Source organism: Anser brachyrhynchus (genome assembly GCF_964034855.1).
Source record: "Anser brachyrhynchus genome assembly, chromosome: 12".
Classification (NCBI taxonomy): domain Eukaryota; kingdom Metazoa; phylum Chordata; class Aves; order Anseriformes; family Anatidae; genus Anser; species Anser brachyrhynchus.
The window spans coordinates 15,176,774-15,203,391 of NC_137707.1; the positions used below are offsets into that span (position 1 = coordinate 15,176,774).

The window sequence follows — 26,618 nt, forward strand, 5'->3', positions numbered from 1 at the left end:
GCAGTGCATCTGCCCCAGCTTTGTGCAGCCGGGCTGTGCCTTCGGGGCTAGAGGCAGGTCCCTGGCAGTCCAAGCAAACTGTTAGAAATAAGGAAGGGATTCCACGGTCTTGGCAAAAGTTGCTTGCAGCCAGGATCCAGCCGTTGTCTTCCCTGCTTCTCTTGTATCCCAGGGTAATGACAATTTTTCCACTTAAAGTATTTCAATGAACATAATCACACGCACTTACTGTATGTGGTTTGTAATGCTCCAACTCCTCATCTCATGTTTGCAAAGCCACAAATCGGAATGCTATTTTTAGATGGAGACACCGTCTTGGATTCATACTAAGTATAAATATTTATAAGAATATGGAGCCCAAATAATTCAAGAATGTGAAATTCATCTAAATACTTCCAACACATGGGTGAAGTTAGTTGGCAAGTAAAAAAGGTAGAAGCTAATTTCCCCATTCTCTTACTAGAATTTGCTGGTTACAGTTAATATATATTTTCCAGACTTGCATTTACCCAGAGATCATTTATAGCAATGGCAGAAAAAGAGACCTAAAGATTGACTGTTGCGATCTATTTTGTGTCCTCTGTGTCAACCAGTGCAAGACAGTTTACAGGCAGCAAGTACTAATGAAGGCATCACAAACATCTGAAATGATGCTAACATCTATCAAAGTTTGTTACAGCCGAAAGTGGGTGACTTTCAGCCACCTACCACCTCTCCTGCCAACACGCGTAGTGCACATCAGCTGGAGTCGTGTGTAGCTGAAAAACCTTAATGCTTTCACTCTTAGGAGGAATCTGAGTCACGCTTTCTTCTGAAAAGGTTCTTTGCTGAAGTGTCAGGAGAAAGGAACCATGGTAAGTGTTATCAGACTTGGTAAACGATGGTGACACAACTGAGTAGGGTGTAAGAAGGAAATTGCACATTTTTCTCCTTGTTAAAAACTCAAAATTAGTCCAAGACAAACAAGACCTGTACTCTGCTCGCACTGACTGCAGAAGTACTTACGGAAGACTCACACAAATGTGCACACAGCGAAGGGAATGCACTTAGAGAGCAGCCAGCACCTACTGCTGCCCCTCGGGTTTGCAAGTTCTCCTGTGACCCGAAAGCTACATTGGAAATTTTGTGCTTCCTTTGATTGTCTAATGGTGAGCGTGCAAAACTGCTTCACCGAACCATGAGAAGAAGATCCAAGAGTGGTGGCTGTTTAGAACTGCCAAGTAGGCTGTGTTTTCTCAGGTGCTTGAGTTGCTCATTATGGGCATGTATGGTGATGAAAGCTCTTATACTACAGGCCTGTGAGCTCTTTCGAGAAAGAAAGATTATGAACCACCTCAAAATCAGAGTGTCAAGGTGAGCTGCCTGAATATATATCATTGAGCAGTGAAATACAGCCTATGCAGTTGGTGTTCACAGCCCACAGGTAAGATAAGAAATGTTTATGTCAATTAGTGTATATAGAGTTGTGATAAATAATGCCACATCTGATCCTAACTCCAGTGCTAAAGTTACTGAGTCCATGTAAGACAGGTCAATCACTTGCTGTCAAAGTGGTCTAAATGCATCTTCCAGCTCTGGCAGCCCCTGAACCATACTCTTAGAAGCTTATGAGGTTTGTACAAGGAAAAATCAGTCTATACATTTCTTGTATCTGATATACTTCTCTAATTAGGCGCTCTTGACTACCAGAGACAGCCAAAACAGAGATAAATGAGACTGTTTCTTTAACTATTGTGGTCTTTCTTAAGTTGTTAAACTAAAGGTGCCCACTAAACTTAAGCTTAGGTCCAAGCAGGGATGTGAATAGAAAGACTGGAACCTGGAGATGCCTCTTGGCATAAACTTGGGAACATTTTTACATGCGTCTTTGTGATCTTCATTGGGGGCAGCACTACTTTGCAAAGAGGTTCAGTTTCTCAGACTTAGCAGAAACCCACCACACTGATCTTTTTAGATTGAGACCATTTTCTGTTGTGCGAATGCACAAATTGGAAGCAGACCTGAGAGGATAGGTATAATGCCTATAATAAATATAGCTATAATAGGTCGGAGAGAGGCATTCTGCACCAAGAAATGAATGAGACAAAGGCTTGCCTCACAGCTTATAAGTAGCTCCACAGAAAAGCAAGCAGACAAGCCCTAGGTATGCGGTAGATGATGATCCCACTAGGTATTCTGCTGTTGGGTACTATCTGGATGCAACATCAAAGAGAAAAAAAAAGCAGTCACCACAAACAGATGCTGATAAATTGTTTTATAACTGCCTAGCGTAGCGTTTAGGAAATTAGCGAGAGATCCTTTTCTTTAATACTTGGTGACACACACTCAAAACCCGCAGTACATCTGATTTCTAAGGCTTCAAATGATGGCATGCATTTCTCTGCCATCCAGAACATAAATAAATATGAAAATGCCTCTTTATCTAAGACTGATTATGGCCTCAGTTCTGAGCAAGACGGAGGAGATTAAAGCCTGATGCTTCTGTGTACAGCCTAAGGCACTCGCACAGTGGGAGGACGGCGGTCCCCTTGTTCCCTGTACTGTTCCAAATGCCATAAATGTCTCTGTCGCTGCAGTCACTTGCTGCCATGTAAAGATCACTCCGATTCTCTGCATCAACTTTGCTAAGTGCTTGTTCTTATTAGCCTGAACAGTGACAATTTGTTATTGTGGGCTGCTCTGGGACATTTCCCTCTCTAGTAGTACCTTGCCAAATCTACATGTTATTGCTTTTGTCTGCTCAGTGCAGACTGCTTGTGAGGATAAAGTTAGATTTTATTTTTTAACTTGGACAATTTGTAGCTTTAGGCTAAATTCTGTTCTCAGTTACATCTGATGAGATCAAGGCTAGCTTGTAGTCATATCATCCAAATATCCCCCCTCCTTCACTTACATCAGGGTAATTGCAGGCAGAGCTGATCACTCAGCCTTGGATGTTTCTTGTTTATTGAAATGTAACAAAACATCTTCTCTGTTAGGTTTATTTTTAGAGTTTTCATGTAAACATTAAGTCCATCTAGATATTTTGGGCATTATTCAAGTAACTTAAGTAAACAGACAAGTTATTTTCCAGGTAAAAGATAGCAGAGCCATGTGCTGGAGCAAACCAAACCCGTCTGGAGCCACTTCTAGCATAGAAAGCCGCGGGCAGCTATGTTCCTAGTGAGGAGGTTTGGCTAGGTAGATGAAACTGTATCAGGGAGCTCACAGAGGCAAACAGAGGCCTTATGTCTCCAAGAGCACTCTTCTGTGGTCTCTGCTCCGCATCCTTAGTAATCATTGAGAAGGGAGATGTGCTTAAAATTTCCTTGCCTTCTTTTGCTATTTCTCTGGAGAAATAGAACAATTCTCTTACAAAGCAACAAAGCACTGACTTTTAAGCAAGCAAGACGCTTATAAACCAAACATGACCAAGAACTGAACTGCACAAATGCCTTCAGCTCCTGAGCATCCCTATGGTAGCTGACAACAGCGCTGTGCTGATTTGGAGCAGGGCAGATGAGACCCTCATTCCCCAAGTGATTTGTTGCATTAGGTCTCCACGAGTAAGTATGTCTACAGGGATGTCCTCAGCTGCTTTAACTCAACATGAGCTCCATTAAAGTCAAAGGAAATTGAAATCACTTGAGCTACCTCCATTTGCAGCAGCTGAAAATCTAAGTGATAATCTGTATTTTAGGCAGAGCTAAGGTTTCTTTTCCCTTTCTCCAGAAAGGTTGTGTTGACTTGGGTGGAGTTCATCTTCATGAAGTTAGAGAGACTTTGTATCTTTGCTGAAAAAATTATCTGATAAAAGTAAATTTTATTCAGTAATGGTCATTTTTAGTGTCAGTTTTCTTGTGTTTCAAAGACAACATGAGTATGTAGAACTTTTCAGAGGGGTTTTGCTCAACTTTTCTCCTGTTAGAGAACAAAAGACTTTCATACCTCTCTAAAATAAAATTTAATTTCAAACAGAAATATTCTGTATTTCTGATTTTAAATAGAATTTAGTTCTTCTCTTCAGTTCCTAATTGAAAAAAATATTTTCTTTTGATTTGGGATTAAGTTGGTGTCTATATAACAGTGAAAGCCATTATGAAAATGAAGCCATATAGCATAACTTTGTTAAGGTCAGCAGCCTTGTGTTAGTTTATTCTGGTTAAAAATCCAGTCTCAAGCATGTGCCCCAAACACAGAAATTAAGTAACTGTATATGTTTCTCTAAATGCACTATAATAAATGTTATAGATCAACATTATAAAATAAAGTGGATAGTTATTTACTAATGTAAGGCTACTGACTAATAAACTACATTTGGGACAGTAATGATCCTGGTAGCAATTGTCATTCCTTCAAAAGTAAGCATTTGGTTGCAGCCTGAGTTTGTAGGTATCTTACTTTTTTTCTCCTATTTAGCAGGTCTTAAACAAATCTGCAACCTGAGACAAGGTGAGTAAAATGCGTTTCTGGGTTTAGGTGCTTTTGTGATGTCTTGGTGATAAACTGCCCTGACCATTGGGTGATCTTAAGCAAACGTCAGAAAATAAAAAAAATCTGATATGGCAACTTGAAAATTTTCAATTTTTCTCATTAGGTTAATTAACTATTTTGAGGTGTGCAAGTCTTGTTAAAGATAAATCATGATTGTAGCCTTTTATTTATTTTAATAATACACTTATAATTAAGCCTGGGCTGATTATTATCCTACATTGAAGTTCTGCCAGGAGACCCTGGAGGTACTGCAGACACTATAGCTGGACTTCTCAACATTTGAGAAGAAAACAAATGTGTGGAATGGAATGTTTCCTAACAAAATATCATGTCTCAAGTATTTTTGTCCTGTTTAAAAATTGTGTCTTGTAGTGGGGAGGGAGATTTATGTAATCTCAGTGCAAAGTTCAGACTTTAGTCAAAGCAGCTGATTCTTAACCCATGTGTTTTTCATTATTCCTTATTGACTATGTAGTTTATTTGGGTTTCTTCTAATGAGTAGGAGTATCACCACTAGGTTGCTTATGAAGGCAACTTAAGTGATACTATGATGAACTTGCCCCCACTGCTACAAACCTTAATTTAGGCTCTTCTGCCTTCTTTAGGAACAAGCTTGGCTTTCCAGACTCAGCTGTCTGTTGAGAGAAAGTTATCACAGATTACTTCAGGGTTTTGGGAAGCATAAATTCAATGCAGGTTTCTTAATGGTGCTAAGTACCTAAATTCTCAAAATGAAATGAACAAAGCTGGGAGGATTCCTGACTGTATTTTCAGTTTCACAAAGCCCACGTAAGGAAGCCAGCTTCACCGAAAGCCCCGTCAATAAGTGCATGCCTACAGTTGTGGAGCTGAACTGAACACTTTGATGCTGGCTCAGTTTGAAAAGCAAAGCTTTGACAGTAGTTCTGGCATTGTCTTGGAAATATTCTTGAAAATTGTTGTTTTACTACTCCATTTGTGATTTACAGTGTAGAAGTAGTAATCTCTGCTAAACATGGGGTGCGGATTTCTATGCATATATAAAATATTGCTTAGTTTAGCAGTGAATGCTTTGAAGAGTATTTGTATATGATTTTATGTTGGATACCATAAGCATTAAGGTGACTAGAAGGTGATGCGCATCTTGTTGATTTCACTTCAAATGGTGGTGTAAATGAGAAGTTATGAAACTAGGTTGATGGAGAGGAGAGAATTCCACAACTAGATGTTTTTCAAGTTAGGAAAAACAGTTGCAAACTGAGTTTTCTGAGCCTGCAGAAAATTCTTTTCTTTGGGTCTTTCAAGGCGTTAAGTGATTAAATCTTGTAGCAATGGAGTCGATCAGTAGATTTGTTTGTTTTGGCACTACATGGTCATTCCGGACTTAAGTGTAACTGGGAACTACGTAAATTATCCAGAGCTTATGTGGGTCACCTGTGTATTTCTGAACAAATCTGGTACATTCCAGCACAGAGGAATTACAGATACCTTAATGTAAAATTTGGTAACTGCTGGTGATTATATTTCATGGAATCACAGAATGGTTTGGGCTGGGAGGGACCCTTAAGGTTCACCTTGTTCCAACCCCCTGCTGTGGGCAGGGATGCCCCCACTAGACCCAGTTGCCTACTTACGGTGCAATTCCTTGAACACAATGCTCAGAAACATAAATCTTCCATAACCCTACATTAATTTTCAGAAAGTTTTCATCAACAGTCCCCTGAAACCACACAAGAAATAATGCTGCAACTCATTCTTCAGACAAAAAGAAAGAAAAAAAATCAAACTCTTATACAATACTTTTTTTATATTTAGAGGGTTTTATTTATTTTTAAAAGTCAACTGTAGCCTTTTGGGGATATTGATGAGTGTCAGTTCAGTTAGGGAAGTTAACCAGTCAGTCCATCAATGCACTTGATGCAAGATCGTTGTGACTTTTTGCATCTTTTTATTGCTGTTGCTGGGCCAGTTACAGTTGGTTTATCAGGTCCTAGATCTCTAGCTACTAGTCTATGCAATTTCTATCTTCTGTAATTGTACCTTAACGTTTTCTTCTGTTTTTCTGTGTGAATCCATATTGACCTGCAGACAAATTACTCTGCTGTTTGCACGTTTTAGTTTAGCTTTATTACTGATCTGCTGTTAGAGGAGTTTAAGTGGCTGTGACGTGCTGTGACGAGTCTTGCAGGTTTATTTTATTTTTTTGCAAGGAAGAACCTGTGTCAAAAAGGAAAAAGGTTAGTTTGTCAAATGGCTGTATCAATTAAGAAAGTCTGGGTATTTGATTGCAAGCTATAGCTAGGTTATAGTTGCCCATGTACATAATGGATTGCCTTCCCTTCCTCTGGTTAATTTGACCCAAGCAGTTCAGCAGAAACGTAAACGCTTGGGAGTTCGGGATGCAGAGACACCCCTGGGCTTGGGGTAACGCAGGTGGTGGTGTCACAGCCTGCAAGGTTACGAGGTGGCAGCGTTCTCCCCCCCCAGTTAGCTCTGCTTTTTGGGGTGGGAGGCATAAGATGGTGTTTCACTGGGAAGCAATGTCCTGGTGTGAAGCCGCTTTGGGCATCGTGCGACAAACGTCTAGCTCAATAAATTGCTGCACGCTTGCCAAAAGTGTAAAGCAATTTAAGGCACCTCTGCGAAGCTGGGGAAACGTTAAAAGCTGTTTTATCAACAGCAGCAAAAAAAAAAAAGGCGCGAAGGAAATTAAATGGCACTTTTCCATGACTGTTCGCATATGAAGGAGACAGAGGAATTGAGATGTCTTGGAGTACTTGTATATTTTCAGTAATTGGCCGGTACAACCACAACTCTCATTTCTCCAAAATGTAGGTCAGTGCCTGACAGTTCAGGGTCCCGTAACGGACACCCGAAACCTTGGCTCTGTTTAACATCAATCCAAGCTGTGTGATTTAGGCCTGTCCTTAGGCTGCTGGAGTTTGTTATTGCAGCCTTTAAGACAATTCAAGTCAGATGTGGCTTTTTCTGGTGTAAAGCTAGTATGGGATAGAGGGATTTAGTTTATCTTCAGGATTATTTTACACACTTCCCTTCCCTGACTTTAAACACAGGCTATCTTTAAATATTTTATTGCAATGCAGAGGAAAATATTTGGCATAATGGCTACAATGGCAGTCAGGATTTAAGGGGCTCTGTTACCCGAGTGTCATCTCGTTACTTGGAGCAGTTGATGTGACCTCTGTGCTCTTTCAAAAAAAAAAAAAAAAAAAAGGCGGGGGGGGAGGCAGATATGAGGTCACATTAAACTTAAGGTACTTAAGGTAGTTTTTGGTACAAATTGGTGACCTCAGAAAGGGATGCTGGTGTGCATGGAAAAGCAGAGCAGAGTATGACGCTTACCGCTGGAACCAGTGCTTTCAAATCCCAGGCTTAAGGATGTTACATAGGCACAGAGTTGTTTCTGTAAATATTTATGATCCAAAGTTGTTTTCTGTTTGGGTATTTTCCTGAGACCTTCAAAGAGCCTTTGCGGGCATTTATTTTCTTTTTAAAAGCAAAGAGCCTTTGTATGTATTTGTTTTTCGTCTAAAAGCAAAAAACTAAAAGGAAAACAAAAACCATATTTGAAGTGCAGCACTTTTTCCTTTGCTTGTGTCATGATGGTTTCTGCTTCCCAAGCCTCCTGATAAGAATCGCAGGCAGGCAGGAGAGGAAGAAGCAGTGCTGATGCTTTGCCGTTTGACTTGGAGTCCCCTACCAGCGCGGCACAGCAAAACTGCAGCTTAGCAGGTCTATACAGGGTTGCTCAACACATCTTAAACCCTCTGAAATGCACTTACCAAGGTCAGATACCTGCAGCCAGCTCCACAGTGGTATTTCACAAACATTCAGAAAACAAAGGCTGGCTTTGAAAAGTGCTGGGTAGCACCGGTTAGTCGCTGCTCCCAGTGATGGTGATGTGTTGCTGCCTGAGGACCGTGCTGACCCAGCATGGCTGCTCTCTTGGTTTTCCAGTTGCCAGCTGGTGGAAATGTCCGTGGATCTTACATTAATTCCCCACCTGGATGGTGCATTTTAAGTGCTGTTTGGTCACTTCTGTAATTAGCAGGTGGCTGTAAGGTCCGGGCTCACTGAGATAGCAGGCTGCTGGTGGGGCAGAGTAGTCCCAGCCCCAGAGGTGAAACCCCTCTGAGAGTGGCTGGGTCTCTTCAGGCTTCACCAGTGAGTACATGCAAACAGAGACAGCCTGACTGGAAAACCAGCAGAGTTTTAGGAAGACTTTTGATCTCAAGTATGAACATGACCAGGCATCGTGGAGTGGTGTAAAAGTGCTTAAACAGTTGTCTGTCCCAGAGATGTCAGTGGGATTTCAGCTCTTACCAGAATTGGGGTCTGTAGGGTGGATTTAATGTTCTTTCTTCAGATCACCTCTGTGCGGGATGCCTGACCCGCAGATAGCAGCAAAAACTTTTCTTCTCTATGGCGCTGTGAACTTGCTGTGACAGTCAGTAATGCCATGGGGCAGAGAGCTAGTGACCTTTAAAGCCCAGTGACCACACAGCTGAGGAGCACTGCAGTGTTCAGGCAGATGTGGCACGAGAGACGCTGCTTTGCCATGAGTTGGCTCCGGCACTCGTAACACTGAACGGGTCTAGTGGAGCTCTCATTATGTTTCCACTTACGGTGGCAAACATCTCAGAGAGCTGCTCCTGCACATGGGGAGAATGTTAACACTGATCTTCTCTTCCTCTTTCTCAGGTTCGTGCTTTATCCTTAATTACCTGAGCTGTGCTGAAGGCTTCATTACAGTTTGACAATTCTGATTTATCCTGAGTGGAAATAAAGGCAGAAGGATGTGTCTTCCCACCAACTTTCAAAATATGCATGTCCAGATGGGAAAGACATTAAGAAAAGGGGAGAAAACTCTTCTTTAAAGTATTTACTAAGTTGGTCTTCTGTGGAATGATGCCTAACTAAACCCTACCATGAAAGAGTAATTGGTCAGGGCATCCTTCAATGTCTGAGCCTTGAGCTCCGAGATTTTTGGTATTCTGAGGATTCTTGATGGAAATGACATGTAAATCTGCTATGTGCCATGGCTAAAACATGATGGGGAGGGGGAACTTTGCCCTTTTTATAGATTAAAGAAATCAAGGTCACCTAAATGAATTCAGGGAATTTATTATAACAAAGAGATAACATCAAAGCATGGCATAACTTTGTCTTCACAACATTTGTAAAATTCAATATTAAAGTCATTCTTCTTAGGGAATAAAATTTGATGTGTGCGCATGTCAAGTGCTGTAATTCCTCAGACAACATCATGAAACTGAGTTTTTTCAGCATTTGATCAAAGGTTAATTGCAAAGGTTTCACTTTTTTTTTTTATTAACCCATTTTCTTCTTCACACATCCTCAGGGGCTCCCACTAACAGGATGTTTCAAAGTATTTAACGTACTCCCAAATAAATAGTATCAGACAAATCTGGTTAACATCTAGAGAGAAGTTTTAAAAAGTTAAAAGTCTCTACTACCCTTAGTTTTCTTATATAACCTTCAGAAGAGAAGAAAATACTTGGGAATCTTTAAGGGATATTTTTAGAATTGTTTCTGCTGGTTCTATTGAGGATAGATTACATATTCTGTTGAGAATCCTTGTTGAAGTCAATGGGAATTTGGTTCTTAAATGGAGCTGGGGGAAGAAGAGGCCTAAGATCTGTGTGCAGGAAGTGCTGAAATAGCAAGAAATCAAAATAATCTGGGAAGGAGGGGGAAGTTTGACCTCACTGCTGCTCTTGCTGGCCCACAGGGGATTTTCTAACCAGAAATGCATCCTGATGGGGGTTGCCATGTGCATTCATATAGTAACTGTGTTCACCAGGAGATATAAAAGGGATCTGGGCGCAAAGGAGACCTAGATTGGGATCCAGATTGCTTCAGAGTTCCCACACAGTGCTCCACTGGATTGTAGGACCAAAGTTTCTCCTGAACTTGATTCCCATGTGGAAGTGCTATTTGCATACTTGAAAGGAGTGCTTCTGAGTTTCTGGGCAATGCAAAGCTACTGGTTCCAGAAATCTGAAGGAAAAAATAAACCCTAGAGTTACTGGTCCCGTGTCCTAATTCTTTTTACCTGATACTCTTGAACTTGCGATTTCTCCTTTCCTGTTGCTTCCTGACTTGCATCCGATAGCAAAAAATGGGGGAAAACCCAGATGTTTTGATTTTTATTTCTCTTATATATATTTTCCTCCTCGTCAAGGAAATTCTAACCTCTTTCTGCTGTCAAGAAGCATGATGCAGAGTCCGTAGTAGACAAAAGATGGAACCAACTTCACATAAGCATCTTTCTACGTTCCACCACTATGGATAAGATAGTGTTATAAGAAAGCTAGTTACTGTAGGGATTTAGGATAAATTTTTGAGGAATAATATCAGCTGGATTTGTGTGTCAGCATTTGGGTCATATCCTGTGAAGAATCACTGTGTTCTATGATGGGTTGGATGCAGGTACATAAAGTATAAGTGAATGATCCCTTTTAGTCTACTGTTCTCTCTCTCCCAAGCCTGACTTTAGTCTGCATGTAGTGAAGAAATGATTTCACCTATGGGTACATTACAGATGCGATCCCTCACTTATCAAACTCCACTATCACTGCTCTGAAATTAAGAATCATTTGGCAGCACAGTTTATCAGGAGGTCAAACATCTCATGAAGCCTTTATTACTGCCAGTATTTATATCACAGAATCACAGAATCCTCTAGGTTGGAAGAGACCTCCAAGATCACCCAGTCCAACCTCTGACCTAACACTAACAAGTTCTCCACTAAACCATATCACTAAGCTCAACATCTAAACGTCTCTTAAAGACCTCCAGGGATGGTGACTCAACCACTTCCCTGAGCAGCCTATTCATAGGCAGCCTGTTCCTTGATTTCCTTCTGAAAGTTAAGGATTTAATAATTTAGAAGTTCAGCTGAAGTAACCATAATGAGATAACAAACGTATCTGCGAAGACAGTCATGCTGTAATAGGTAAATATCAGATTTGGAGGGGTGATAATAAGTATTTGGGACTTTTCATTGAAATGCACCAATATCTTCTATCTTCCAGAGTAATCTGTTAGTTTTCTGAAGCCTGTCCTGGTATTCTTCCTCACAGAGTTAGCCACAACCAGGATGAGGAATTAAAAGAGTAGTTGTTTAAACAATTTTGGACTGCAGGTGAAGTCTGGTTTAATTTTGGATTAAAATTTTCAGCTGTTCATCTCTGCTTGTTTTTTTTTTTCCTGAGATTGTTGGAAATAACTTCAAAAACCTGCTTCGTTTTAAGTAGTAAATTTACCTGAATGGAGACTGGGGTGGGATCTAGAGGTTTTGCAGGAAGATAGATCATGGTGACCAGTGTGTGTGATAGAAACGTGTCTAGGGTTCCTCCAGTATCTGCCTCATGTATTTTATTTTAAATTACTAACTTAAATGCAGATGTTGGTTATATTCAGACAAAGTTGGAGTTTCCTACTGCTGATGAGACAGGAGAATCGTTTGCATCTTGGATGACCAGAAAAGTAGAAGCATTAGAAATAGATGAAATTTTAATAGCAGAAAGAGCAAAGTATGACACTGATGTGAGAATTGCAGGAATGCCTGTTCCACACTGAGGTAGCTCAGCGACCAGCAGATCAGTGACATACTGATATCTCTGATACACGTCTAGCCAAGTCTGCCTGACTGGTTGTTTGTATGGTGTCTGATACAATATTCTTCTGAATTTAGGAAACATAGGAAAAAACTTGGGCACAGTAGAACTGATTCTTGGCAGGAAGAGAATGTGCATGATTTGGTAATAACCTTAGGGGTTATTTAGGTTGATGTCAGAATTTCTTTATAAGGCTTCACCAAAACTATCTGCTTTTATACAGAAACCCATATCCAGTGCTGCAGATCTGCTGGGAATAGGATTAACCTTAGTTTGTGTGTTATATTTAAGAAACCTTCATTAAATGCCATGTTCATAAAGACAATTCAATGCAAGTGTTTAGTCCCAAATCCTGCTATTTGCTACTTGGATTTCAGAGTTGGACTGACCTAACTGAGCACAAACTGGCCTGGGTCTTGTCTAGAATTGCAGTTTCTTGTTTGTGTCCTTTGGCCAAGAAACCAACATGTCTTAAATGTGTGCAGTGATGTTTTTGTTAGCCCAAAGCAGCTTTTATTGTAAAGATCTCTGCAAGGCCATCCCAATCTCTGAGGGGCTGCACAGTGCTGTGGCTTTAGTATCTGTAGCAGAGGTTGCATGTGAAGAGGCCAAAGCCGTGCCCTCTGTGTCCGTATCAGTCCTGGCAAGTGGCCACTCCAGCCACCCTCAGCTCACTGCCAGAACCCCTCAGTTCATCGCTCGCTGATGTGAGAGTACTTGCCTCCACTCAGAGCTCTAGCATCTGTAGGTAAAACAGAAAACCTGGGGTGTGCTGTGAAGAACTTGCTAATGAAAAGTCAGCCTGTGGTTCCCATCTACATGAAGGAGAATCCCCCGTCTGGCTGGGTGAAACACCTCCTCAACCAGCAGCAGCAGGCCGGTCAGCCATTAGGCCTCACAGGATCCCACTCTTGTGAGATGGGACCCAGCAAAAATGTAAGGAAAAAGCAGCCTGTGGGTGCTCCTGTACTGCAGGTTTATTGAAAGTGTTCTTCCAGAATTAGTCTGTGGAAAAAAGAAGTATATAATGCACTTGGTTTCTGGATGTTTTCTCAGCTCCACGCATGTAACCCTGCGTGCAGAGCATCAGGGCCACAGAAGCAGTGACTCGGCCTGAGCGGCCCTGAGGCCTGGAGTTACTCCCAGAGGCCTTCCAATGAGCCCTCAGGGTTTCGGCCTCCCAGGTTTTCCTTCAGGAGAGGCTTTCTGCAGGGGCTTCATGTGCTCTTTCCAAAAGAGCTGCTTCCTTTCGAGCTTGCCCACCTGTGTGTGGTTCTTGCTGGCCCTGGTGGCACCCAGCCGAGAAATCCCCTGGTCCTGTTCTCAGCTCCCTGCTGCGGGCAAGCGGGACATGAAGAAGGGAGGTTGATAGGAAGCTTGTGGAGGTTTTGAAGCCAAGCTGCTGTTGGAATCTTCGGGAAGATGGTTAATATTTCCTCCATGAGGGCGTCTTCAAAAAAGTGAAGTTTAAACTGGGTATTTTATGTTTTGTCATTACTCTTTGATAGCTGTCAAGTTGCTAACTGTAAAATTTCCACACAAAATTGGCTTCCACAAAAAAAGGCTGGCTGGGGAAGCGGCTGAATCACCATCACTGGAGGTCTTCAAAAAAAACGGTTAGATGTAGAGCTTAGGGGCATGGTTTAATGGTGGGCTTGGCAGTGCTAGGTTAGAGGTTGGACCAGATGATCTTAGAAGTCTTTTCCACACAAAATGATTCTATGATTCTAATGTTTTATTTCTTTGATATTCCACATCTCCCCTGAGCCCTAGGGTTAGTTTTTTTTTTTTTCCTTTTGATTCAAATGACTTAATTTAGAAATGGAATTAATTTTTTATATCATCAAATGCAGCTACCTATTGTAATGAAGCCTTATCAGATCAGCGTACTGCCATCTTCTTGCCTGTGACTGCTCTGTTTCTTACTCGTGACCAGGCAATGCTTAAAGAGGCACTGGCAGAACATATAGAATCAAGCTATTTTTGAGCTTGATGAAAGGTATGTGGGTAGACAGCAGGTTTTGTAGAAGTTAATCTAAATATAAATCTACTCCTGACTATAATGAAGTGCTACCAGAAAGCATAGATTCTTTATGTTAGATACTGAACAGCCATTTAGAGGTCCCTAAGAAAGTTATTCTGCCCCTAAATTTGATCATGTCTCACGTATTCACAGTGTGTGGGTCTGGGATGAATTGCTCAGGAGCAGAAAACATTGTGGTGGAGTCCATGTTGCCAACCCAGAGTATCTGCAAATGGTGACTTGGCCATCAAAAATCACAGGATTTTGAAAGCAATAAGGGTTTGTATCTCATAACTTGTTTCCAGGTTTTAAGTGTTCACAATGCATGTTTTTATGCTTTTCAAAAATATTGATGCTTAAATGCCTTGAAAACAACATCAGATGAAAACAGAGCCTCATGTGGTCCTTTTATTCTAGAAGCTGGGTCTTCTCAGAAAAAAATACTACTGTAGCGACAATCAAATTTTGCATTGGCAATTAAATTAACAGATTTTCTTCAAATGACAAGCCAAATAAACTAAGCCATGAAAAGTTGGAATTAATTTTCATTTTCAATTAACCATTCTTCTGTAGGGTTGATTATTCGTTTGCCGAGCCTGGTTTTGCTGGTGTTAGAGGCCAGCGAGTAAAACTGACCAGTCTAATTTTGGAATTCATTGAGGCTGAACAGTACAACTACAAAACATATGGCAAAACACAAATGGGATTTTAAGAAGTTATTTGCATTTTAATAATTTAGAAAGACAGGAATTTTAACAATGCTTTGTGTTGATTGAGCTTTTAAAAATGAAATTGATTTGATAAACATTAATGACTACATGGAGTATTTTTACAGAATGTATAAAATGTTTCTATAGATAAAACAACCGTATGTGTTCTGCATATTTTTTTATTCAAAAAGCTTTTTGTTTTCCTTCCTAGGCAACCGGATTCTCTGGATAAGGCCTGAAAACACAGAACGCATTCTCAAGTCACACACGAGTTTTGTCATATACTGATGTTTTGATCAACACTGGCACTTGAGTGATATGCTGCTGAGAAACAAGTTTGCTCTACGAAGGTAAGGTACCTCACTCAGAAAATAACTCACTTTAGATGGACCCAAGGGCATCATAATTCACTTTAGAAAAATTGTCACTGCAATTTCAGTGGTTTCCTTCTCAGCCCCATATTTTTATAAAGGTGTCATGTCAAAATTTGCAGTATTGAAAAGCAGCAATGACTGAACACTTCCCAGTTCTGTGTGTAGCCTGTATAAAAAAAAAAGGCAGTGGGTCCCCCTACAAAATAAACCAAGAGAAAGCCAGTTGGATAACAGTGATACCGGTTTCGAGCTTTTCAGCCGTGCTTGTACCAGTTTAATTTCAGTGTATTTTACAGTGTTCTCCTTTTTACTAATGTGTGTGTTTGAGCTTCCAAGTGTACTTTCTGCTTCTTAGAAAATCAGTTTCTGGAGAAACACACTTTTTTCTTTCCCTTTTTACCCCCTCCCTCCTTAAGAAATAAGAGTCAGCCTACTTAATGTTTCCAGCCCACTGGGCAACTAGTGTTTATATTACTAAACCGCAGGGAGCTGGTCACTCCCACTTCTGTAGGACTGGCAGGTAATCTATCTACCCTACTGTCTTACTAATAAGCTGCTTGTTTATGTAGCAAGCAGAAGCCAAATGTCATCCAGACTTTGAAAGGAATCTTTGCTTTCCCCATGTTTTAGCTTTTGCCCAAGGGCAGGATGAAGCACTGCTGATCTATTGTAGTAAGACTGAATCTGTTACATGACAATGAGTACAAGATTCGGTTCTTGTTTTCCTACAAATTATTAAAAAAAAAAGGCAACACTGTTTTATGCTACCTACAGCCTCATTCTAGACTTAGAGGACATTAGTCTGGACCAAAGTTGGCTCTCCAAATATTGGAAACTTCAAAATAAAATTGATGTTTGTCTTACAGTAGAAAAGTTAATCAGGTATGCAGTACACGTTTACTAGGTGCCAGAGGAGCTTTTTGCTAGGCCTCGTATAACCCTCCACGTTTATAAAGTGCGTTACTGTGAATGGCAGCTTGGTTTGAGTGCCCTCTAGTGGCAAATGGTATTTTGGGTGAAGCGTCTGAAATACGCTCAGCTGGAAGGGAAGCGACCTTTGAAGCCGGGTCACCTTTTGAGAATGACCGAGATCTCTGTTGCCCTGGAGCTTTGCAGCACAGACAACAGGAGTAGGGATTGCGTGTCAGAATGGGCCAATATTTGCCAGGTATCTCCTGGTGAAGTTTGAGAATGTAAGGAAACAACCTAAAAAGAAGTAGCTAAAGGAGTTTGTGCAACTACATTCAATCAGGAAAGGAAACCAAGGAACTAGAGGTGCCAAGGCTTCACATGTCCACATTCTGGCTGTTATCGTGGGAGGAGTTTGCAAGTAAAAACAGCTGTCACTTCCTCAGCTGGTATGGTTTAGAAAGATCATACTTTGATTTGCATCAGAAACTTGATGCCAGGCTGGGGGAGGTATGCGGTGTGGTGCTGTGCTTAGCCTGGAGCAGCTCCCAGGTTCCCATGAAGCCGCGCACTGCTGCTGGAAGTCACGCCCCTGGTAAGTGTAAAACCAGAGCATGTTTTCCACAGGTGCCAGAGCTGCAAAGCCAGCTCTGAGAGCGGACTTCATTACTGTGTAGGTCTAAGAGATGTATGGCTTCAGACCTGTGTAATGGAAGTATTTTACAAGTTATAAGTTACAATAGGTTACAAAGTCCAAGAAGTGACACCCATGAATTGAATGGTCTGTGAGAGGAGAGTTGTGTTATTCACTGTGGGCAGCAGTGCCAGAATGGGCCTCCAGTTATCCCCTCTGAATTCCATACTGCCTTTTAAATTACTCGTTGCAGTAAGTAACTTGGTGCAGCTTTAAGGTGCTTACTTTTGCAAGTCCCATGCTTCTAGCTGATGCATGCGCAGATAGGGAAAGCGTACCGAAGAGCATCAGAGAGCAGTAACATAAAATGTATTCTCACTTTTCATTAAAGGGATGCCAAAGGGCCTGTTTTTCTCATGTACTAGTTGTCAGCACAATAAAAACTGATGCCGACTGGGATACTTTACAAAGCAAATACACATCCAGATATATTCTTGTAAATATTTGGTGGATGCTTTTCAGTTTGCCTACACCCGAGGAGGCAGATGGAGAAGCTCTGACCAAACAGCTTAACTTATATGCCAGTAACACAGTTAGGGATGTTTTTCACATCCCTGCTGTTGTGCCTTGAGCCACACCTGACTGCTGTATGTGAAAGGTGCGGGCAGTACTTGTGCCAGGCTTCAGCTGGCAGCCCTTCCAGATGTGCTGCTTGTCGTGGTGGTGCAGTGCCTTACAAGTACTTTGCTGTTTTCTGTTAGAGAGCTGCCTTTTAGTACTGAAAGGTTAGGCCCAAAGAGTTCACTGTGTGAGGTCCTCAAACGGGCACAAGCAGCCTTTGTAGCGTTCACATTGAAGGAGCATTAGAACTTGATTTATTCTTACTACAGGGTTTTCAAAGTAACTCAGCAATTACAGTATGGAAATTCATAATTACATGATGTTTATTATGTTCATCAACTACAATGAGTACTACAATACTTGGAACAGGCTTTTCCATGCTATCAAATTATAAGCACTGAAGTTTCAGTCCCTTATTTTTATTTCATTGCACCATCTAGTGGCCAAGTGCACCCAAATCCTGGAACAGGCTACCAGAAGCACAGCCATACCAACCCATCTCGCTGACTCCGCTGTATACAGACACCATACCTCCCCTCGTTTGCCACAAACCTGTGGAAATTCAAATAGACAAACACAAATTCAAATATTGTTTTCCACAAAATGTTGATTATGGGAACAATGAGTTCTGGGACACCAACTGGCAGCATCCAGCAGTATGCTAAACACGTTTGCCCTTTGAATGGGATTTTGTATGACAGAATGGTAGAAAAACATTTTTATTACATCTGCCTACTTACGATGATAGCTGGGCTTCCTGATGCAACATGATAATTCACTGTTGTGGTAATGTAGACAGATAAGAAGGAATTAAGTGCAATCACCTACGTTACTAGTACTAGCAAACATGCTGAAATACAGTTTACGGTTTTCACTTATATTAGCATGTGAAAATAGAAATTGTGAGGAAACTACAGGCTAGGAAAATCTTTTTTTTTTTTTTTTTTTCCTATCAAAGGTTAGGCCTCATTTACATTTAATGAGGTTCTAAAACCATTGTTCCTTGTTATGATTTGTCATAATATAAAATAGTACCTTTCATCTAGGGATCATCAAATACTTTTCAAATAAAGCAAGTACTATACTTTTTGTAACTCTGTTGTGTTCTTTTAACTGTAATGTCTGTTTCTTTCTGAGAAAAGTTAGCATTGAATGTTCAATTTGTTTTTTAGTTTAAAAAAAAGTCATTGGTTTAGGATTTGTGTAAGTTTCTCTCTTGAATTCAGATTGAAAAAAGCTCAAGTATTCTGCATGTTACTGTGATAACAAGCAATGTAAAGTATTTCTGTTACTGCAATATAGAATATCTCAGCGCCAGTCTGGGTAACAAGTCTGTGTTTGCATTTGAAACTGCTCCATATAATGGATTTATTCCTTTTCAAGAATAGCAAAGAGCAAATTTAAGCCAGTGTGCTACTCTTCTATTCTAGTTCTCCACACACTGTGCACTATTCTTTTTACCACTTTCCTTTGAAGGATAATTTTTAAGGAAATGTGTATATATGTCAAAGATTTCTCAGAAAAGGAACAAGCTCTTCATATTAATACTGCTTCCATCTTTGCCAAATTTTACAATCAGAACCTGGTATTAACAGAGAAAATTAGTCAGGCTCATTTCACGTTCCTGCCTCAGCTGAAAAGATCTTTTGATGAGAAGCAGGTACACTCTGGCATACCTGGCCTCAAGCAGGAAGAGGAAAAAATAGGCTCTGAGAAGATGGCCTTTGTTTTGAGAACAGGTATTGGTCGTGGTACAGAGAGCGCCAGTTTAGCAAACTGAAGCAATGTGCTTCACCCTACTAGTTTCTGAGGAAAAAGTAAAATAAGTCAGTCAATGGCTTGGAAGTTGGTCTTGCAGCTGCAAGGCACGTGAAGAGGTATGTGCTGATGCAGTAGCACAGGTAGAAATACTTTTTTCTTTAAAATCACTTATTGATCTAATTTTGTGGTCGCTTTACTTTTTAGTAAAGGAGGTAAAAATTCTCTTTATCTTCTGTTCTTTCCCACATAACAGCTGGCTTCTGGGATGGATACGGGAGTAGTTGTGTTATTGTGGAACAAGCTGTAGCATAATTAGCATTGGCTGGAAATAATTTCATGGGATGTGTTTTCCTGAAAAAGATAATAGGACCCAAACCAGAAGTCTTTAGGGCTTTGCTTAATGAATTTCCTATTTCTAAAGGAGGTAGAATAAAGTTTTGCATAAGTTTAGCTTTGCTTCAAAACAGCTGATGTTGGAAAACTCTTATGGGTTTGCAATAACTTTGGGGTTAGACATTCAAATTAATAATATGGTATTGAAATGAAATATTTCAAGGAAAAACATTCGGTTTCTGAGCTACATTTTTTTGTTGTTGTTGATCACTGTTTTATGGAGGCCTTCATGTCTTCCTTTTTACTTCCTCAGTAAGGATGGGGACTGATTCTTGCTGTTGTAGTTTTAGATGGCCTTGCGGGGAGGAGAGGAGGAGTGGGGTAGATCTGGCCCAACCTCAGCCGCTGTTGCTGCGAGTGCTGCCCCAGCAGCAGGCTCCCCAGCCCAGCCTGGTGCTGGGAGACGGGAGGTGTCCAGAAGTATTCACAGGACATGGTGGGTAGAAGTCCTTGGGCTGGCTTTGCAGTGGTCTGCTGAGAGGAACTGAACCTCTTTTTTTGAAGGCTTTGCCTTGGTAGCAGTGGTTTTGTTTCATACACACATACTCGCTCGTTATGAAATGATCTTCAAGCGCCCCATCTTATTTTCAGTTCCTGCAGTGGTTGTTGGGCAGTTCAATGGTAGCATCGAGGGCATTTGGTCAGTATTTTTCCTGGGGCTCCTAGTCTGCTGAAGCTTGTCGAATGGTTTTCAGAGCTGCCTTAGCATCATGTGCAGACTGCTGTTACCTGTTCTGAATGCTTTGATATCTAAAAGAAGACGTTAACGTTTAACATCTGCGAGTTACATGACTGTCCCTGCGTTGCGTGACTCTGGGCTGAGCTCTTCCCCGCAAGGCTCTGCTTCCGATGCCTAGATTCATTTTGGCGTGAAATGTCAGGATGTCAAGCCCATATTGAATGCATTGGAACCGAAGAAAAACATTTCTGCAAACCCCTGTGATGCAGAAGCAGCTTCACACGCGGTTCCACTCCGGAGCTGAACAGCCTCACATCTGGCGCCCCACACCCAGGCCCTGCTGTGTGGGTGGATGCAGCTGGGACAGGGCTGGGACAGCAGCCGTGGAGCTCGTGGCCCCGCACCCCGTGCTCCACCAGGTCCTCCTGTCTTCTGCCCTGTGAATACCGTGTCTGGGTGAAATTCTGTTCTACAGCATGGCTGAAATCAGGACTGAGGGCTTCTACAATACGCTCAAAGCCTCTCTTGCTTAGAAAGTGTTCTTAGGCACAAAAGGTGCAAGCACACATCTGAATTGGTGATCCTAAACTGCAACAGGAGTAAGATTTGCCAGACGTGGTTGATACCGGCTTTGGTCAAGTCAAGTTTGTAAAAAAAAAAAAAAATCTAAATCTCCTCCACTGTTTTGAAGTGTCAGTGGCTTAGCAGGGAGTCCTACTTTTGTTCTCTCTTTCACCCCCATCCTCTTCTAGATTATGCTTTTTCCTTTTTTTTTTTTTTTTTTTGGGTGCATTTCACAACAGATCCTCCCCAGGGTTTTTTTTCTTGGCACTGTTGCATTAATCACACTTCTCCTATGAAATGGTGCCTAATACTGCCCTGTGGGGCTCCGGCTTAGGGTTTTGCCTACACTCCTGCAAGCAACAAGAAGCTTTAAGTTTTGCCTCTGCCCAGGCATGTGCATGGCAAGCATCCTGTCTGGAAGACATGAAATGAGATTAGCTCAAGCGAGTGGGTCTTGCTTGGAAGAAAATGCTACAAGTTAGGCTGAAGTTGGGGAACCAGATGTGCACCACCTTGAGAAGGCATTGGCTGCTGTTTTAACAGTATTTCATATATGTGTATGTATACACATATACAGTAAAAAGCATAAATAAATAGATGCTGTAGCATCTTTGGCATTGTAGAAGCCGTGACGGTCGGTCTGTTGAAAGAAAGCAGACAAGAGAAAGTAGCTGTGAGGGTGAAAAATGGCTGTCTGCAGCAGATAAGTAGTGGCTGGAGAAGTCTTATCGGAAATCCTCAAGGCAAAGCAGCCAAACGCCTGTAGGGCCGGAAGAAGCCTGCTTTACCAATCAAACTAACCCAAGAAAATTGTGCAGCAAAGCCAGTGTTTGGTTGTGCCAGATCTCAGCCTTCTCCCCAGCTGTGTATTGTAGAGAAATGCAACTGCATACAGCAGTCTGGGCAAAGCCGTTTGTGCAGGGGAAGGAGGGAGAGATGCTGGCTTACACTAAGAGCTGCTCATCCACAGAAAGCCCCCAGGCCCTTGTAAATCCACCTGGCTCTGTATGCAGACTTATACCAAGCTGGCATTCATCTCTGCTGCATCTGGAAGCCAGCACTATGGAAAAGTTAGCTCTTGAAATGGTGATGTTAAGAAAGTAATGAGAAAAGCCTTGGCTGCCCTTTGTACTCCCACAAGTGGCTTGGGCGAGGGCTGTCCCTGTAATTGTGGCAGTCTCCAAAGGAGAGCAGGTTTGGGTCCATCCTCAAAGCTGCTGGGAGGGTTGCATTTGTTTGAGATCCGGAGAGTTCAAGTCAAACTCTGGGATTCAAATAGTGTGTCGATACCTTGGGTGTGAGATAGGAGAATCTTAGTAATATATTTTATTGAGGATTTCAGTTTCATCCATCCAGTTTGTCTGGCAAAACCTCTTTGGAGCAAATCATTGCTGGTTGTTACCGTTACAATGTCTTGTTCTGCTCTGGCTTTTCAGTGATATCAGCAGCAAGAGCTTTGCAGAATGCTCTTTCGTGTTTTGGTCTGATCTTACAGGCTTTTTGTCAGTGCTGAAAATGAACAGCTCTTGAGCAACTCTGAGTGATATCTTCACTTAGAAGTCATTGGCTGCTGTTTTAACGGAGGTTGGCCTGAATGCTTCAGGGAGGTTACCTGTGAAATGAGTTAATCAAAAGATGCTGGGCTAGGAGCAGGGAGTTGGAGTTGGGCATGAAACCAGGCCAGCTCCTGTGGGGTTCATCAGATGCTGCATGCTCCCGGCAGCTGCCCTTGAACTGGAGCTTGCCCCAGCGTTTTCAGGATGATTTCAATGCTTGGCAATTCATTTGCTATCCAAAGGACCGAATTAATAGCATGAAAACATGGCTCTTGAGCAAATGCTCTGTGATACGTAGAGTTCATATGGGTTGCTATAATGTCCAGATATGAATACTTAGTGTCAGAAACAAGCACTTTTACAATGAGGTTATTTTGTTCCAAAATGCTGAATTTGGAACCCCAAAATGGTATTTGTGAGAGTTTCCAAGCTAGGTTCCAATTTAGGAAGAGCCCACTTATCAGTGTTGCATCCAGACTTGGCTGTTAGGAACAGAAATGACCAGCAACTGCTAGGCAGAAATCTCCCAAAGGACTTTATTTTGCTTTTTATAGATCAACTCTACTTTAAAAAAGAACATGCCTTGAAACTCTTAAAATCTTTCGGCATGTGGGAGACTCTTGGTGGAAGCACTGCACTTCTCACTGGTTTTTTTTTTCCCCTTCTAATAGTTACACAGCAGCGTTGAAGGCTCATAGCGCCAGCCAGCCATCTTCTTTTTGAATTACCACATCTGCAAAAGGTTCAGGCAAGCGTTATTGTAAAATGGAGTTACTGGGACCTCTGTCCAGTGCCTTCTGCACCCTGTAAGGCTGTGCTGTAAATTTTGGAAAATTTCTTAGACTGGTTGAGCTCATTGTTACCCCTTGTTGTACTGCTTTCATGTTTCCTCCCACATCACTGGTAGATGATTTTAGCTGAATATCTGGAGCCTTAAATGGACTATCACCTAAATTAAGGACCACAGGAAGTGTGTGCATTGAATAAAGCAGAGATCAAGGAGCACTGCTTTGTATTTTAACTTGCTCTTGAACAACCTTATAACTTTCTGACATCTTAGAATCCTGGATCCGATAAATATATCCAACAGGCAAAGGAGGCTGACAGAATGTAAGGGAGCCTAATATATAACATATTGCATCTCTTTGTTGACTCTGCTCCGTTATGCCTTGCTCATTTGTTTTCTTGATAGGAGACACTGTATTATCACTCCAAACAGACATTTGCAGATGTTACCGAATCAAAATTAGAAGCTAAATCTTGCTGTTTCATATCTAGTAGGAGTTATTTCTTGTGATCAAAAAGTTGAATGTTTCTAGTGCTCAAAACAAAGCTTGGAAAAATGTCACTATATAAGTCTCTGCTTCTTTGCCTCAATATTATTATCCATTACCCTTATTTTTGGAGGTGCATCTGCTATTACAGTATTCCACACTTCTGTTTAGAAAAGCATCTTAAAATCTTCAGTGTTCCTAACTATGTGTTGTTGGCCAAGGTACATTGCAGGAACAGTCCTATCAAAATTCTTCTTAGGTCACTGATATATCATTGGTGTAATGAACCCCAATTTGCTTTGTTAAAGCTATTTTTGAGAAAATAAACTGGTTTAATAGACAGCAAGTTTCCCTCTTCATTCCTACTGTCACTGCACCTTTTAAAATGTAAAATGTGGCTTCACTGTAGAAACCCATTAAAGAGAGATAATATTTCATTCAGGTAAGTATTGCCTTTCTGCTTAAAGGGAAAACACCATTGTGAGCTTAGTAAAGAATTTAATTTGATGTATATCTGCAGGAAGTAAGCCTTACATCAAAAAGTAAGTACCAGCAGCTGGGTTCAATATGGGATTTGACACTGTTTTCTATAAGCTCTTTACCAAATGTGTGCAGTTTCTGAAATAGCCACATGCCCACCTTATTATGATCCTTTCCTGGAAAGAGAAATACCTTTAATCTTAAATATGACATTCACATGCTTATTTTTTAAAGAATTGATTTAATATGAAGGATTTTATTTCCTGTTTTTTATTAAGATCCAGGTTCCTCGTCAAAGTACTGCCGTAAGTAACAAGCTATTGCACATCCTGTTCTTCATTAAAACAGGCAGGATATCAAAGTAAAAAACATAAGAAACATAAATGTAGAGGAATTTTAGGATTGAACTGTAATCTATACCATGCAAGTGACTTAATAAGGATCTCAAATGATAAAGGAATTCAAGTCTGGGCAACATAACCAGAGCAACTTTTTTCCTCCCATCACTTATGATCTAAACTAGTATTTTTTTCCTGCACTATTAAAAACATCAAGTTCTTGAATTAATATTTAGGTTAATTTATAGAGAAACTTGAAAGAGGTGCATTATCATCAATTCCTGCGAATACTGTTCCTGACCGTAAGTTTTTGTTTTTCAGGAAAGTAGTCTTCTCCAGTCATATTAGCACTGTTTCTACTATAGAAGAGTGAGTGAATACAAATATTTTCATGAATATGTGGATGTATTAAGGCATTCATTTTGGCCGTTTTTATATTTATGGTAATTTTCAGTAACCATTTGTTTAATTTGCTGGTGCAGGCTTCCATGTGAAGCAGACCTGAGCTGTCCAGGAACAATATATACTTATCTGCCCAGGAGAGGCAATAATAAGCAAAGGCAATTTTATTTGACCAATCGCACCTAATTAATAAGCTCCTACTGAGTAAGAATATGGTGGATATGAAATACGAAATAACCTCAGGGAAATGGAGAATGTGGGTATGTCTGCAGATAAGGATACATCAGATTTCATCCAGACATCATGGCTAACCAGAGCAATGTAGGAATAGCAGGAGAGGCTTCCACGTAAGCTCCAGCAGCTCTGGTGGGCTTGGATTAGATGTTTTGACTGCCTTGTCACTAATACTGTTAGTTGTTTTGGCTGGCTGGAGTTAGTGGGAACATATCGAGCAGAGCTGCTTGCTTAGCTGGAAGTGTGGCCCGATAGGAGTGAAGCTGAATCTGACCCTGTAAATTCTCTGTGCTGTTTATTTCTGTATTGCTTGAGAACGGAATCAGAGTACCACAAATTTAATAGAGGAAATACAGAGGCAAAACAAAATCGTGTTTGATTGGTGTTATTCTTTGGAAATGTGCATGCGAGAGGGAGAATGATCTGAATCAAACCGCAGCAAGTAGCCTTGGTGCATCCACAGACCTAGAAGGGGAGTGGGGAAGTTTTCTTCTGTTGTAGGTGTGGGGTGGCCGGGGAGACCTTGCTCTAGGTGGAGTCTGGTATTGCAGGTAAATTGCTCTCATATCTGAGGTGACGGGCACATATAGGAAGGCAACTACTTCGTGAAACAACTGTTAAGTAAAACAGCACAAAGAAGGTTAAGGACATGAAGAACAGACCAAAGAGTAGCTAAATATCCGGTTGGGCAGGTCCTGACTTTATCTTATAGCGTATAACATAAGCTGCTATTCACCTCTGTTGTGAAGAGTGTGAGCATTGGCACTGGAAACGTGCAGGAAACATGCATGTGAAGGCACTGCTTCTGGGAGGGACAGGATAGCAAGGGCTTAATCCCCTCTAATCCCCAACTGAAAAATTACACAGATACTGCAAACTTTGAAGGAGGAGGAGTACATTAAAAGAAGCTGGAGGGGGGGATCCCAAGCTTGAAAATTTTTAGGGATAATGAGGTGTCAGAAGCAAACATTTCTAACAACACCCAAGTCTGTTTTTGTTCTCTTTGCCTTTCTTTCCAAGGGCTGCTTCTCTCAAAATGCAGTCAAGTCAACCTAGAGTGTGGGGTAATGCTGCCCTGTGAGCAAGAACACCATTCCTGTTTTTTTCTCTCTTTTTGAGGTCCTTACAAGCTTGCAAGCCTTGGGCAAGCTTAATTTAAATCAGTGGGGAATCTGAAGGTCAGGAGGAGAGCTGAGGAAGGAAGGAGAAGGCTGGACACTTGACATTCCCCTAGCTCTGGGGTCCTGCGAGCGCTCAGGCTCTCGCCCCACACGCTTTTCAAGCCCAGGCCTAGGCTCCGTTGCAGGTAACGTGAGTTCCTTCCGAGCTCTGGCTTCATTTTGTGTTGTTTGCTTTCTGCAGATAGCTCTGTGCAGTGGAAATGCACCAAATAGGATAGGTGCTAAAGGAGAAATTGTCTTCACGTGATATCCTAATCATCTGATACAGATCAAAAAGTTGTATTGCTGTCTCATGGGAAGGGCTTCCTAGCTGCAGATAGAGTTGGCTGTTGGTGAGAGGGTGGCTGGAAAACACAGCAGGGCTCCCCT

At 41.3% G+C, this 26,618-nt stretch overlaps 1 protein-coding gene across 1 annotated transcript in view; it reads left to right on the forward strand.

Annotated features, from left to right (window-relative positions):
* Positions 1-1,218: 1,218 nt before the first annotated feature.
* Positions 1,219-26,618, forward strand: part of LOC308176830 (uncharacterized protein) — a 472,043-nt gene continuing 446,643 nt past the window's right edge. The window contains exons 1-4 of the mRNA XM_080553100.1: positions 1,219-3,859; positions 4,399-4,431; positions 14,293-14,418; positions 15,061-15,199. The gene's annotated coding sequence lies outside the window, so the exon portion shown is untranslated. The remainder of the gene's footprint in view (positions 3,860-4,398; positions 4,432-14,292; positions 14,419-15,060; positions 15,200-26,618) is intronic.